This window comes from Triticum urartu, chromosome 6 (genome assembly GCF_003073215.2).
Source record: "Triticum urartu cultivar G1812 chromosome 6, Tu2.1, whole genome shotgun sequence".
Lineage (NCBI taxonomy): Eukaryota > Viridiplantae > Streptophyta > Magnoliopsida > Poales > Poaceae > Triticum > Triticum urartu.
In genome coordinates, this window is record NC_053027.1 from 179,989,917 (window position 1) to 180,006,266 (window position 16,350).

The window sequence follows — 16,350 nt, forward strand, 5'->3', positions numbered from 1 at the left end:
CACTCCTCGGGGGAGGGGTCTTGGCACTCGACGTCGATCATCACGATCGGATCGGTGATCATACTGCTCATTCCTTCTGTACTGATCATGCCGGTCACCACGTCCCTCACCGCCTCGGGGGCGACCGCGGGCTGTGAGCCGACTGGACTGTATCGTTGCAACGGATCGACTGTGGATCCTATTCGCGAACTGAGAAACAGTGGAATTCTGGTTTCCCGCCGCCCGGAGCAACGCTCTGATCTGTAACAAGCCCCTCAGCCTCCGACGGAGGGCTGAATCGATTCTGCTATACGGGCCACGGCGGCCAAATTCTGAACTGGGGTTCGGTATACCTGCGTCGGTGGGAAGAGCTGGCGACTAGACTCGGGAGCCCGCTGACGCGCTTGTTCATCGAGTGCTCGCTGGACATTCTCCAGTCGAGTGCGCTCGGCCAAATTAGCCAAGCGCGCGTCCTCCAAGGCCCGGGCCTCGGGGGACTCTCCGACGATAGGAGTGCGGAGTGCGTCCGTGTTCCGGCGGCGAAGCTCCTCTCGCTGTAATGATGTGAGAGGTTCGGGGAGGTACTCATCATGGGGATGCCGACGGGTCGCCCCCGCCCACGCCTCCATCAGCGCGAGGGAAACCGGGAGGACTGTGCGTTCCATCGACCGCCAGGATCTCAGCCGCTGGGTCGCTGCTGTTGCACTCGGATGCGGGCTCCGCCGAGCCAGTCGAACAGGCCGCAGAGGGATTCGTCGGGCTCGATTGCCGCGACTTGCGGGGCGGCCGACTGGCGAGCCACGGCGTGCCTCAGGCACCTCTGAAGTCTCGACCAACCGGAGCGCTTGCGCCGGTGGGAGACAGAGCGGGGAGACAATATGGGGGCCGACCAATACTGGGTCGACGGCTATCATAGGAGGACGCCACGAACGCATGGGCGGAAATGCGTCGCACCGCGGATGGGGAGCGCGTCGACGTCGAGTGGTGCCTCCTAAAGCCAGGTGGAGTCGTCGGCGATGAATGTGAGCGCGCCGAGGCAGATCTCGCGGCCCTCCACCAAAACTCCGCACGAAACCATGATCAAAGGGATCGGAAAAATCGCAACTTCTCCAATCAGGCGCTAAGATTCCGGCCCCACGGTGGGCGCCAACTGTCGTGGTTATAACTCTGACAGTGATGTTGGGGGGGATGTATGGAGAGGCTAGATCTCAGCTATTGGGAAGTTGTAAACACACCAAGATGTACGAGTTCAGGCCCTTCGCGGAGGAAGTAACAGCCCTACGTCTCGGTGCCCGGAGGCGGTCGACTGGATTACTGGCGTGTGAATAACAGGGGTGCGAACCCTTCATACTGAGGAGGGGGGTGGCTTATATAGAGTTCGCTGGCCCTCTCCTGCCCTCAGTAATGCAGGGTTTAAGGTACATTTAAAGTTGGGCATTACTGGTAACGCCCCTAATGGAATGCTACAATGACCATAAAGACTACTTAATAGCCGACCGTTTGCCTGCGGAGTGACTTCAGATTTCCTGGCGGTCGAGTGGTAGCTTCATGGTCGAGTGGCTAGCTTCTTGGTCGAGTGAGATACCTTCAAGTCGATTGAAAGGTGACTTCTTCTAGGGATGTCCTTGGGTAGGGCTCTTGACAGGTCCGTGCCCCTACCCTAGGTACACAGCTTCATCAATACCAGCTTCAAGAAAATGGGCTCCTACGTGTACCCGCGAGTGGGTGTGAGAGAACTAGTGCGTGCGTGCACCGCTTCTCTTCGTGAGAGTGCAATATACTATGCCCAAAGAATGTCTGCTGCAAGAGTAATAGTACAAGTGTGTGACGTGTGAGCTAACATAAAATGTGCGTGGTGTCTTTTGTTTTTTAAAAGTTCTGAGGGCAGGGTGTGAAGAGCACATATGTGCGTGACGTCTACCTATAGATAGACGATGGGTGCGATGTGCGAGTCTGCGAGAGGACTCGGGAGAGTCCTGACTCGTGAGGGTGCGTGTGCGTGAGAGAGAGGGGGGCACGTATCAATGCAATGCATGTGTCCGTAAATCATTATCCGACAAACGTTCGCCACAAGCCTTTTCCTGACGAACGCCGTAAGGACCGTTAGATCGGCATCCGACAGTGTCAGTTTTGCCATGTCATTTAACAGAACAGCCACTCCTCCTACACACAAATCTTCCACGTGAGTGTTAGCAACTGCCGTATGCTCCCTCCATTCCGAAATGCAGTGCATATAGCTTTATTGAAAATTCGAACCTCGCAAACTTTTACCGAGTTTTCGTGTACCAAATTGCACATGTAGAATACCATGTATATATCATTTCATTCATCTTCGAGAGGTAACTATAAAGTTGGGTGAGGAGTCTACAAAGAAAGACCATCGTATCACCCGCAGCAATTTCAAGCATCCTTTAGTGTCGAGGAATATCATAGGAACTCTATATGATATGATTTTTATAGGATTTTTTCCTTTAGAGCCAATTGGTTCATAGGAATAGATTCATATACTCCACATTTCAAAGGAAATAAACATGATATCATTTCTATAGCTTTAGAGCCACTTGGTTCATATGAATGGATTCCTATACTCCCTTAATTTCAAAGGAAAATAAACATTAGCGTATATTCAATAGAAAAGTTCCTATGATATGAACCAAATTACATCTCTTTTCTAATCCCTCCTCATAGGAATTGAGATACATGTCATCTCTAGATTCAATAGAAAAGTTCCTATGATGTGAACCAAATGACATCTCTTTTCCAATCCCTACTCATAGGAATTGAGATGCTCCATGTCATCTCTTTCCCTACAACTTCCATGTATACATCTTCTATTCCTAAATAGATAGTACAACCCACTAGTAGCTTTTTTCCAAAACATGCAACTATGGCACAAGAACTATATAGTGTGCCAATAACTTTGAAAGATGGTCGCTGGATGAAGCTAACCCGACAGTGCAGAGATAGGCAAATCCGAGCACTACTAGCCGTTGGATATCATCAACATTCCACCAAATCTGCCACATGTACAATTTAGAAGACTCCATTGTTGAACTTAAGCATAATGCACAAACCTCAAAACACAAGCACTTCTCCTTTGTTCTAGAATCTTCTATATCATAATTGATTATTTTTTTTTCTAAATGAATTGCCATTATTTGCTTATTACTTTATGATTTACTCCCTCCGTTCCAAAATAGATGACCCAACTTTGCACTAAAGTTAGTGCAAAGTTGGGTCATCTATTTTGGAACGGAGGGAGTACAATGCACAACCCCATGAATCTTAACATTTTTATAAAACTTATTGATTTTGAATGAGATGAACTATAAGAACTAAACGAACATCTACATCATGCATATATGACTCAAAGCTTTACATCCTATAGTGTGTATTTATTCATAATTTGGTTTCAAAATCTCATGCGTTCAATACATGTGTACCTTACTAGTTTTGAGTAGAGTAGCAAATTTCACGCGGCCCCGGGTATATCAAAATGCAGGGCCCATGCATCATTGCCTTTCGGTCGAACCTACGTCCACAATTTTTTGTACGTACTATATCTCCACTGGTCCCCGAACCCAAAATGCTGCCTCGTTCCCATAAACAAGCGGCCCACACATATTTAAGGCGTCGACTCGAACCCGTTTACTACGACGTGGCCCCGCACGCCGTAGTACTCCTACAAACCCTACCGCCGCACTCATCATCGGTTTTCTTCAAGAGGACGAGGGAGAAGCCGATTTGTAGTGGAGGCGCTTTCAAAAAAGGATCTGTAGTGGAGACCCCTACCCTAGGGTGCCCTAGGTAGCTGCCGCACGCATCATTGTTTTCTCTTTTCTTTATGCTCTTGCGCCCTAGAGTGAAATGATGGTTGCTTCGTCCGTCCAGCTTAATGCGGAAAGGTGGGGCTTTGTGATTTGACCCCTCATTGCTCATTTTCTACTACTGCGGCGCTACGACGGGGTGCCTCCAATTCCAACCGCTGCTCCAAACTGTAATTTGGTGCATCGCACGTGGAACAAGACGGTGGATGAGCCACATGTCGGCCAAAGGGGTCCTGTTAAGTGTGTCGCCATTTCGTGTGCGGACTGACCCTGCTTGAGTTGCTATGCCAACACGACAGGAGCAGCCTACCACTTGGTTTTGCTCCTTGGTGAATCCCGACTATATTGATCTAAAAAGACATGTGCTGAACTACCCTCTCTGCTCTCGGTTTTTTTATTTTTAGGCGTTTTGGTTTATAGGGCCTGCACGTAGTTCTAGGTCATCCATTTGACTAACTAAATATGAGTTACTATGTCACAAAAAGTATATCATTGGACTCTTAAGCGGATGTAGTTGTATTTAAAAGTTGAGGGCGGGGATTTTTGTAACACCCCGGATGTAACTTTCCCAATTTGTACTCCAACTCTTGCCGTTTCCGGTGTTAAGTTATATTTATTTCTCGGGTTCGAGTCTTTGTCTTCGTGTGTTGTTTTCGTTGTCATGCATCTCATATCATGTCATCAGGTGCATTGCATTTGCACACGTGTTCATCTCATGCATTCGAGCATTTTCCCCGTTGTCCGTTTTGCATGCCGGCGCTTTGTTCTCCTCCGGTGGTCAATTCTAGCTTTCTTTCGTGTGTGGGGTTTAAACATTTTCGGATTGGACCGTTCTTTTGTGTGTGGGGATTAAACATTTCCGGATTGGACCGAGACTTGTCATGCGGCCTTGGTTTACTACCGGTAGACCGCCTGTCAAGTTTCGTACCATTTGGACTTCGTTTGGTACTCCAACGGTTAACCGAGGGACCGAAAAGGCCTCGTGTGTGTTGCAGCCCAACACCCCTCCAATTTGGCCCAAAACCCACCAAACTCTGCTCCATGTCCTAGAGCGTTCGACCACGATCGCGTGGCTGAAAACCGCACCTCATTTGGACTCTCCTAGCTCCACTTATGCCTATAAATAGCCCCCCCGTTTTCGGATCTCGGATCTCTCCCCGTCCAACCCTAAAAAAAAAGATCCCGCCGCCGCCGGACGTGTCCGCGCCAGGCCGGACAACGTCCGGATCGCACCCCCGCCGCCCGCAGCCACTCGGGGCGCCACGTGGCAGCCGGCCGCCGCCGCCGCCGCGGCCCGCCCGGCCCGCGCAGGGCCCCCGAGAGCCCATCGCCCCGCCGCCCGCGTCCGGTCCCGCCGCCGTCTTCTCCGCGCCGGCGCCCGGAGCCGCCACGCGCCGCCGCCGTCGCCTGGGCGCCCCCGCGCCGGATCTTCTCGCCGGCCGCCGCCCCACGCGCGGCGCCGCCTCCGGCCGCCGCCGCGCCACCCCGCCGCCTCGGTCGCCGCGCCCGCGCCGCCTCGCCGCCGGCGCCCCACTCCGGCGAGCTCTCCGCACCGGCCGGCCCCTCCTCTCCTCACTCGGCGACCGCGACAGCTCCGGCGAGCTCGGATCCAGCCGTGCCTCGGTTTCCGTGCATCTGAGATCTTTGAATCGGGGTTGACTTTTTCCCCTCCGAACCCTAATTTTTTGTGCATCTTTGACCTGCTGTAACTTTGCATCCGTAGCTCCGATTTGGCATATAGTATATCAAAATGTTCGTCTCGACGAGTACATCATTTCATTCCATTGCATCATTTTCATTTGAGCTCATCTTGATGCCCAAAATGCTGTTAGAAGGAGGCTTCGTGAGTTAATTGTCAGATCTGCTAGTTCATCTTAGACTTTTGTCATTTTTGCCATGATTATTGTGTGCATGCTATGCCTGTGAGTCCTTCATATGTTTTGTTAAGGATTTTGTCTTCTTTCCAGAGGTGCAACCCATGCATTTTTAGGATGTGTGTGGTGACTTGTGCAAGCTTGCAAAGTGAGGCACCCGGTAAATCTGTTTTCAGGGACTTAGTTGTTTTCACTAAGTCTGGGATTATTTAGTTCATGATGCCATATGTTCAGCTTGTTTCCTAGTGATCCGTGCCTCTTTTGAGGATGATCAGTAAAGGAGTTTTGTTAATCATGTTATGCTCTATCCATCCATGTCTTTACTTGCAATTATGGGCACCCTAGCTTGAGTCAATCGAGCTCTACTTTTGCTTCGTGGAATCTGGGCAGATCGTCAACTCGTTTGCGATTTTGCCGATGTTATTGTAGTTGATCCGTGCATGCTATGCCATTGTTCTTGCCATGTCTAGCTAGCATTTTATGCCTTCTTAATGGATGTATGCTTGCCTTGCCATGACTTGCACCGTGGTGAGTGCATCGAGCTCGTTTACATGCCTTCGCGAGTTATATTTCAGCATGTCTCAGTTTTCACTAAGTCTGAAAACTGATTGTGTTTGAGCTATGTTCGTGTGCTTGTTAGTATATTTTGTGATCCCTTTTGGCCCCAGGTAAATTTGGGACTTTTGTTAAGCTTGTTGAGTAGCTCTATGCCATGTTCTTCTTTGTCACAATCAGGTCATGTATCATGTTGTTTTGCTGCTCCGAAGAGGGCTTCGTGATCTGAAATTTCAGACAAGTGTTAATTTCACTAAGTCTGGAATCTGTTTTGCATTTGCGTTTTTGCCATGCTTGTTTGAACCTCATAATGGATGAATTGGCCGTGGCTCAGTGCTAGTCTTTTGTTAAGAATATTGTGTGCGTCCCTGCCATGTATTTTGTTGTCATGTTTGGTGGCTGTAGCATGTTCATCTCGTTGCATTTAGATGCCTACTTGCTGTAAATCGCAGACCGGTGTCATTTTTGAATCGCTTGCCATTTCCAAACCGTAACTCCGATTCCGGCGTTCTTTATATCGTTTTCAAGCGATTTCATCTCATATTCCAGTGGCACACTTGGAATTCCAAGTTGAGGCCAGGTTCATGCATTTCCTGTCATATCTTGCATTTTGCATCCCGCATAGCATATCATCTTTGCATCGTGCTTGATTGAGTTTGCACGTGGTTGATTGTATCCTTGTTGCTTGTTTGTCTTGTTTGGGTAGAGCCGGGAGACGAGTTCGCTACCGAGGAGCCCGTTGAGTTTGCTTTTGAGGATCCAGTCAACTCTGACAACTGTGCAGGCAAGATGATCATACCCTCGAAATCACTACTATCTTTGCTATGCTAGTTTGCTCGCTCTTGCTATGCCAATGCTACGATGCCTATCATTTGCTTGTCAGCCTCCCAATTGCCATGTCAACCTCTAACCCACCTTGTCCTAGCAAACCGTTGATTGGCTATGTTACCGCTTTGCTCAGCCCCTCTTATAGCGTTGCTAGTTGCAGGTGAAGATTGGAGGTCGTTCCTTGTTGGAACATTTTATTTACTTGTTGGGATATCATTATATTGCATGTTATCTTAATGCATCTATATACTTGGTAAAGGGTGGAAGGCTCGGCCTCTCGCCTAGTGTTTTGTTCCACTCTTGCCGCCCTAGTTTCCGTCATATCGGTGTTATGTTCCCGGATTTTGCGTTCCTTACGCGGTTGGGTTATAATGGGAACCCCTTGATAGTTCGCCTTGATTAAAGCTTTTCCAGCAATGCCCAACATTGGTTTTACCATTTGCCACCTAGCCTTTTTTCCCTTGGGTTCTGCGACCAAGGGTCATCTTATTTACCCCCCCGGGCCAGTGCTCCTCTGAGTGTTGGTCCAACCTAGAGCACCGTGCGGGGCCGTCCCTCGGCAACTTGGGTTACGTTGGCTCCCGTACGCTTAGCTTATCCGGTGTGCCCTGAGAACGAGATATGTGCAGCTCCTATCGGGATTTGTCGGCACAGCGGGTGGTGTTGCTGGTCTTGTTTTAACCTGTCGAAGTGTCTTGAGTTACCGAGATACCGAGTCTGATCGGAACGTCTTGGGAGGAGGTCTATTCCTTCGTTGACCGTGAGAGCTTGTCATGGGCTAAGTTGGGACTCCCCTGCAGGGATTGAACTTTCGAAAGCCGTGCCCGCGGTTATGGGCAGATGGGAATTTGTTAATGTCCGGTTGTAGATAACTTGAACCTTAATTTAATTAAAATGAATCAACCGAGTGTGTTACCATGATGGCCCCTTCTTGGCGGAGTCCGGGAAGTGGACACGGTGTTGGAGTAATGTTTGCGCAGGTTGTTCCTAGATTTCTCGCTCGCGCTTTGCCTCCTCTTCTCGCTCTCTTTTGCGTAATAAGTTAGCCACCATATATGCTAGTCGCTTGCTGCAGCTCCACATATATTTGCCTTCCTTCCTATAAGCTTAAATAGTCTTGATCGCGAGGGTGCGAGATTGCTGAGTCCCTGTGGCTCACAGATTACTATAACTCCAGATGCAGGTCCAGGTGATTCCGCTCCAGGTGACGAGTACGAGCTCAAGTGGGAGTTCGACGAGGACTCTCAGCGTTACTACGTTTCCTTTCCCGATGATCAGTAGTGGTGCCCAGTTGGGGGTGATTGGGACCGTTGTCGCATGTTGGGTTTTCTTCTATTTTGGCGCCGTAGTCGGGCCATGAGTGTTTTGGATGATGTAATGTTATTTATGTACTTGATTGACGTGGCGAGTGTAAGCCAACTATGTTCTCCCCTTTATTATTCATATTACATGGGATGTTGTGAAGATTGCCTAACTTGCGACATATGCCTTCAATGCGATTATGTCTCTAAGTCATGCCTCGACACGTGGGAGCTATAGTCGCATCGAGGGTGTTACACTTTTCCTGCACGGTAGGCGGGGCAGTTCCGCCTAGTCGGTTCGACAAAGACGCGAGAAGACAAGGGAGTAGGTTGCTGCAATCGTAGGGCTGTGTGATTTGACAGAGTTACTGCTGGACAGGTGGGGCCCCGATTTGACTTGCCATTATCATTTTAACTGCGGCGCTACGACCGGCGTGAGTCTCCCAGATTCCTGACCACCTCCATACAGGTGCCTCTCCCAATGCTCCACCATGTAGTAGAGGCTGGCTCTTGCATGAGAGCCCACTTCTCCACTTTTTCCTTGCCTCTCTTTCCTCCACATATGCAAAAATGCCATGTAAAGCGCACTATTGTACTTACTTTTACTTGCTCCTACAGGTGCTTAAGCTTGCCACATAGGCATAAAGTCTGATGTGGCAAGTTAATCAAGAAGAGAGAGACTAGTTTGGTGACCCAAGGAAGAAACGGTGCTAAGCGCGTGTACCTAGGTGAAAAGACAATTTTGAGTCTATAGCTAATTAAATGAAGCAAACTTAGCAACACCATTTCATTGGAAGAGGTCACTCCTTGGCAAATGCAATAAATACTAGTACTCCCTGTGTCCCATAATATAAGAACGTTTTTGGCACTACACTAGTGTCAAAAACGTTCTTATATTATGGGACGGAGGGAGTACGAAGAAAGAGATAGAGAGGAGTAAAAAAATACACTTATAGCCAACCTTATAGCCAACCTTGTTGTAGTATGAGTGACTAAGTGATGACTATGTATGACATGCCAACATCAGATAGCCTAACGCACCGTGTTAAATCTCCAAGGGCGCGACCGCGCGAGGACGCGACGGTCGTGGTAGGCGCGACCATGATACGGGCTGCTGGCAGCCCTTGGATCTGAGATCAAATGGTCGCATGCTAAGTTGCTGAAAATTTGCAGAATAACCCTCCAGGATAGGATATTCACCATAGGTCTAGAATCACGCCATGCAACCGTTCGATCTCAGATCCAAGGGCTCTCGGAAGCCCGTATCATGGGAGAATGGAAAGCCACTACCCTGCCGTTCGCACGCTGGCAGTTCGCTCCTACTCGTCCCCGCACGTCCTTCAATACTACGGCGGTTCGCTCCTAGTCGTCCCGTCCATTCACATTACGGCAGTTCCACTAATCCTAACCCTCCTCCCAAATCCATGGCGTCCCAAATCTCCACGATCGGCGGTGAGTACAAGGTTAGAACCATCACCGGCGATGAGTTCGACGTCATCTACACCCGTTCTTCGCGACGGTGAAAGGATGCCTTTCTCGCTTCAGACGCATGTTCGAAAACTCAGATGATGAGTGGGTCGCTGGGCTAGATGTTGAGTACACCACAGTCCTGGGACCAGAGAAGGATCTAAAGGACGAAGAGAGGAAGAAGCCCGCCGTGATCCAGGTTTGCGTACATAACGTTTGCTTGGTCTACCACATATGCCATGCCGACGTTGAGTGCCAGGATTTTAAGAACTTCCTCAAGGACAAAACAGTGAAATTCGTTACTGTAGACTTTAAGAACAAAGAAGTCCTGGTCGGATAGGCCTCATTGTAGGCAACCCCTTCGACCTCCAGAAGAATCGGCTGGTGCCCTCTCGTCAGCCTTCAATGCTGACCCTGGCAGGAGCCATGGTTCATCCTTCGTACCGTAAACTGGAGAAACCTCATTACACGTTTCATCGTCATGCATGGCAGCAGAATGTACTAGATATAGACCACATCCACTACGCTGCAATGGATGGCTACCTTTGCTTCAATATCTACAAGGGTTGGATGAAGAGCAACAGCCAAGTGTGCGGTTCAAGCAAAGAAGTATCGGCCAAGAGGGAGAGGACAAGGACGAAGTCGAGGACGTGGACGAGGACTCCGAGTAAGGTGGCAGTGTCGTTGCTCATGGTGGTTCTAAACTTCTAATGCAGTGTCTACCGGATTAGTTGCATAGTTTAATTTCAGGTGTGCTTAGTTTAATTTGAGGGGTGTGTTGTGCTGAGCCCCCAGCAGAACTATGTTATGTTTCTTCTCGTTACTTTAACTCTTCAGTATGTACATACTACTAGTATTTCTTTAATAGAATTTAGCACCCCAATTAAGCACGTACTAGCTTTTTTAATAGTACTATATGCATAATTTGGCGACGAGCGCTCTCTATATGTACCACCTTTTTTTAATTTCAATTTTTGCTCCATGGCGCAATCCATCGATAGTACTACTGTACAAAAGTATACATTTTTTAAAAGGCTAGAGTACTGTTCATCACATATATAGCCAGTTAAATTCTCAACCTAGAACGACGTGCATGCCATGTAGTAAACCGATACGGAGGAAGTATAGTAAAAATGAGGTGATTTTACCGAGCGATCGGCGGGGGAGCATGGCCTGTCATGCGGTCCCACGTGTCATGATGTACCAAGGCGATGCGCGTGTCCCTCTTGAGGCAGAAGCAATACTACGTGGTTTGAGATGATGGCGAACCGAAGTGTGAAATAATGGTTGCTTCGTCCGTCTGGGAAGTGCGGCATTGTGATTTGACGTCTCATTGCTCATTACCTACTGGGCCGGTACGAGTGGGGTGCGTCCCCCCTACTGTTCTGCACTGTTATTTGGTGCTTGACACGTCGACCCGGTTGCTATATGTCCCACATGTCGGCGACAGGAAGTACAGAATTCATGAAAGGGAGCGTCGACGGAGGAGTATACTACAGAATTCATGAAAGGGAGCGACTTAGTTTTGGAAAAATCTGTTTTTACGGAGTACGTACCCACTAGGGTTTATAGGGCTCATCTAAAAAACATTCGTTTTTCCGTTTGATAAGTCTCAATTCTACTATACTAGTAGTAGTACCATTACATGTTGGATTTCGAGGTGCGTTAGATCACCCGACGCAAGCAGTGTCAAGAGGAAACTAACCAATGCATGTACAAGTTCATGGAAATTTAGTGGTCATTCATGCATTCATTCTAATTAATGCCTCGGTAAACATAACTTCTTGAGAAAAACGAGCGTACTAATTACTTGTGCAAACTACGAAATTAATTCGACCACTCACCGTCTACCTTGGTTGGAGAGATTTTGAAATTGAGCCATAAACTGGAAAGGAGGGAGTAGTAACTTTTGTCTCGATTACTATTTGTGGCCTTGTATAGATGCAAAATGTATTTTTTTATAGTGGCCTTGTATAAGTAAATGGAGGGAGTACTAACCAAAGTACGTAGTAGGGACGAGGAGTAAACGGAGGGAGTAGTAAAATTTTCTCCTCGTGCTGCGAGCCACCGCGTGTGGGCGAGGGAGCGGGCGTAAAGGCGTACAGTACTACTCTACTACTACTACTACTACTACTACTACTCGTAAGCAAGCTTCAGCTCATCCTGCGAGCCACCGCGCCCGTGGGCGGGGGAGACGGCGCACTAAGTAAGCTTCTCCTTGTTCTGCGAGTTGACGGGACACATCAAAAGTACTCCAGTGTATAAAGCCTTGCCTCTAAGGTAGGCCCCACATGGTTTGCCTCTCTTTTTAATTTAACATAATGCTTCAAGTCGCAATTTGTTTGTTCACCCGTGGCAGACAATCCTCCCTCCACCAAGTGGACAACCAGTACATGTGCCAAATTACCACGTGGGCTGCCTTTTTCGTACAGAAATGAGCTCCACCGTGTACCCACGCGGGTGTGGTTGGGAAAGAGATGGGAGTACGTGCGCCGTGCGTGCACCTCTTCTCTTCGTGCACGTCCCCCACCTACGTGGGTGTGTGTGAGAGAGATACAAACCTAGACATAATGCGCCGTCCATCCCCATGCCTCCGCCCAGTCCGACCACCAGCCACCACCACGCCCCACTCCTTATCACCTTATCTCTCATCTTTCTCCCTCCATTTTTATATACAAGGGGCCACTATCAAAATTACAATTTACAGATATACAAGGCCACTAACACTAATTGATGCAATATTAATGGTGTTTGCCTCGTGGTACTAGCAAAGGAGGACATTAATTATCCCTTGCATGCATGCGGGAGTTTGTAAAAAAATGCATCTTGATGTTCCGTGCAATGCACGGGCATCTTGCTAGTCCATGAAAACAACACATGGCAAAATTCCACGGCGAATGAGGGATTTGAATCTGTTGGGAGGGGCTCTTTGGATCTTGTGCGGGGTAGCCAAAATATTGGTGACCCTTTTGTCCACCGGTGCCTTTGCCATCAATGAACGAGGAATGGCTCGGGTGCTCATGCTGTCATGCATCCTCCAGCGCACACGTTGGAGACGAGCTCGCACGAGGTGTGTTTTTTTTGTCCCACAACGCCGCCTGAGCCGCCCGCAGACCGACCGGTGACCCGGAAATTACGCCATCCAACCGTAGCCGCACACATTATGACAGCAACTCAACCAACCGGACGAAATTCACGCAAACACGTAGACAAACTGATATTTCATATAAACGACGACGGAAATCATATAAAATACTGGATTTTCATACAAACATGATGGATTTCATTACATTCAAATGAACTACGCGGTGCTAGTTCTAGATAGCACAGGTATATAATACCTGGCCTAAATGGTCGCCCACCGACCGATTTGTGTTCCTCATGTCCGGCAGCACGATCACCGGACTGCCCGGAGCCCCGGAGGTATATGCTTCGGCACAAAGGACGGCTCGCTTCCCCACTGTCCAACTGATATCATTGGCTGGTGCCGAAGATGATGGTGGCCGGCACCGGTTCGAGTTCATCACCGGCCACTACTTCGCCATGGCCGGCACCGGCTCGAGTTCATCCTAACATTCCCCTCTTCCGTGGAGCCCATGCGGGGTCGACGAAGGTCCTCGCAACAAAAGGATCCGGCAAGACACCTGCTGTGTACGCCGGCGTCGCCTCCGCGGTGGCCTTCATGGGACCCAAGCGGCGGCGGCCTCCCGTGTTCTACTTCTCCTCGATGATGGCGGCGGACGCGAGGCGCTGGCCACCGACTCGTCGCTCTCCGCGCACCCGGCTTCTGTCGCTGCTTGCATGGCGCGGCCGCCGGCATGGGAGTCTCGGCCACAGAAACGGGAGACGCACGCGGTACGAGGCGGCGGCGTGGACGGCAGCAACGACGCCGTGCGCCGCTCCTCATCGAGCTGGCCTGGAGCGGCGAGTTGCTGAACCGCATGCCGGCTTGGGGCGGCAACTGGCTCCGTCGGGCAATGGGAGGGAGGTGGATCAGCGAGCTGCATAGCTCGTATCCGGGGGGCTACCCAGCCGGCTTGGATGCGGAATAACTACTCTTCGTAAGCCATTGTAAGAGTGGACAAAATGGTGGAGGAGATAGGGGAGCGGCGGAGGTGTGCGATTCTTGGCTGGCGTTTGGCCTCGTTTAAATAGGAGATTAAATAGACAGCGGGCGGGAGGAGCTCGGACGGCGTTGCGTTTAACGCCGGCCCGGTCATGAACGGACGTCTGTCCAGAGTGGGTTTCTTGGCTTCCCCACGGGCGGGTTTCATGGAGGCGTTTGAATGCGGCACGGAGGCGTGTTCAGCCGGGCGCGCCGCGAGTGGCGCCCTCGACTCTGACCTAGGACACCGCGCCGTTCTTCCACTGACATGTGGGCTCTTTGGGTGCATGGCCTGCATGTCAGTGACCCAACGCAGGCAGCGCACAGCAGAGGAACCTTTGGTGGGCCAGGGTGGTCAGAAGCGGGCATTTCATAAACCGATGATTGTTCATTGAGTGTGACGTCATCTTTTTCATGTAGATAAGCCTACTATGTTGATAGCCCGTTCGATACGTTGTAATTCATAAAGACCGCTGCAAACATCAACGTTCTGCTTATCACAGATAAGATTGATTAATACCTGTAACAATCCATGTCCTTAACAAAGGGTGCATGCACGTATAGGTTGAGCGTCTGTCTTGCGTCGTGTGTTGTGTGCATGCAGGCGTGCGAGTGTTGCGTGCGTGCAAGGGTACGTTTCAGTGTTGCATGCATGGGTGCATACGTGCGTGTGTTCGTGAGTGCATGTGTACGTGTCAGTGTTGCACGCCAGCGTGCGTGTGTACATGTCAGTGTTGCATGCCTACATGTGTGCGTGTCTTGCGTGCGTGCATGTGTACGTGCCGGGTGAGGCTACACGTTAGTCGACTGACTTTTCCATCTCTGGTCATTAGATTTTCCAGTCATTGGATGCGAAATCAAGGGCCTCAATTTTATCATCAAACTCCACCCTCCTTAGCCGCCAGCCACCACCGGCTGAATCGCCAGCCCCCGCCGCCCGTGGCCGGCCCGCCCTCCCCGAAACCACTTCCCACCGCTGGTCCACCGCCACACCGGGCATCCCTCTAGCCCCCCCCCCGAGCTTTTTCTCCGGGGATCCCCACCCCACCGCCCAATGAACGCCCCCCAACCGCCGGTGACTGCCAACCAGAGGTCTCACGACTTCGAATACCCACCGACCACTAATTTATTACCATTTCTGTCCTTCATATACGCGCTGACGGGTGGGCCCTATGGTAATGTGCGCTGCTGAATGTGGACCGTTTGACTGGTCAATTGATCGTGTTATCAACAAATTACGGAGCTGTATGGTGAGCCAGTGACCGTATGATCACCCTAAAATGTACTCCTATTTTATTAACACAGTACAGACTCAAACTACCATTTCTTTCTTTCATATACGGGCTGACAGGTGGGCCCCACGGTTACGCGCCCGATGGTGCAACACTAGTTGCGCCGCGTGGAACGTTTGACTGGTCAATTGATTGTGTCATCAACAAAATACGGAGTTGTACGGGTGAGCCAGTGACCGTATAATCATGATATGTATTTGTTTAACACGGTACAGACGCAAGGGCTCATATATACGCGCAAGCACTCACCGCTATAAGCGCACACACGCGAACCCTACCCCTATGAGCACCTTCGAGAGAGTGGGCCAGCATATATGATCTTGAGATTTTACGAAGTCACCATAGGTGCCTCGTAGTCGAGTGGAACGTCTCCTCCCACTGAACGTACATCGCCGGAAAATACTGAAATTAACACAAGATAAATGCGAGCACCGGGACTTTAACCTTGGTGGGCTCGAGAAACCACTGTCCTCTAACCATCCAACCACATGTTGGTTAGCACGACAAAATGTATGTGGTGACCGTGATGAGCTTATTCTGAAGTCCAGTGACCATATCGTGCTTTCGCTTCAAATACAATGACCGTAAGTGTCGTCAACAAAATACGGAGCACGCATCAAATGCAAAGTCCGTCAGTGTCATCAACAAAATATGGAGACGTATCGTGAGCTAGATACCGTTGTACTATTGTATATGCTTATTTTCTTAGTGGCCGATTGCGTGTGTGGTGTGGTGGGCACATCATTTCTAGTTGTGGTGGGTCAACATGAAGACTCATGGGTCGGTTCCATCCTGCGCCACATATAGGTTGGACCGAGACGTGTTATACGAAGACCCATGTGGAGGACTCGGCGTACAACACGAAGCTACCAGAGTCGCGGAGGACTCTATCCCCACTGGTGATAAGCCGACTATATATGATTTGTAACCCTAGGCCCTTAGTATGTTATACAAGCTTGGGGGCTAGTTCGTCGATAGTATACACACACGCACAATGCCTGGTATTCACGTGTACTTTGTACACACCCCTATCACTAATATACAGTACCAGGAGTAGGCTCTTTCTTCAACTGCAAGGGTCCGATCCGAACTAGGGTAAAACTTTGCCTCGTATTACCACCA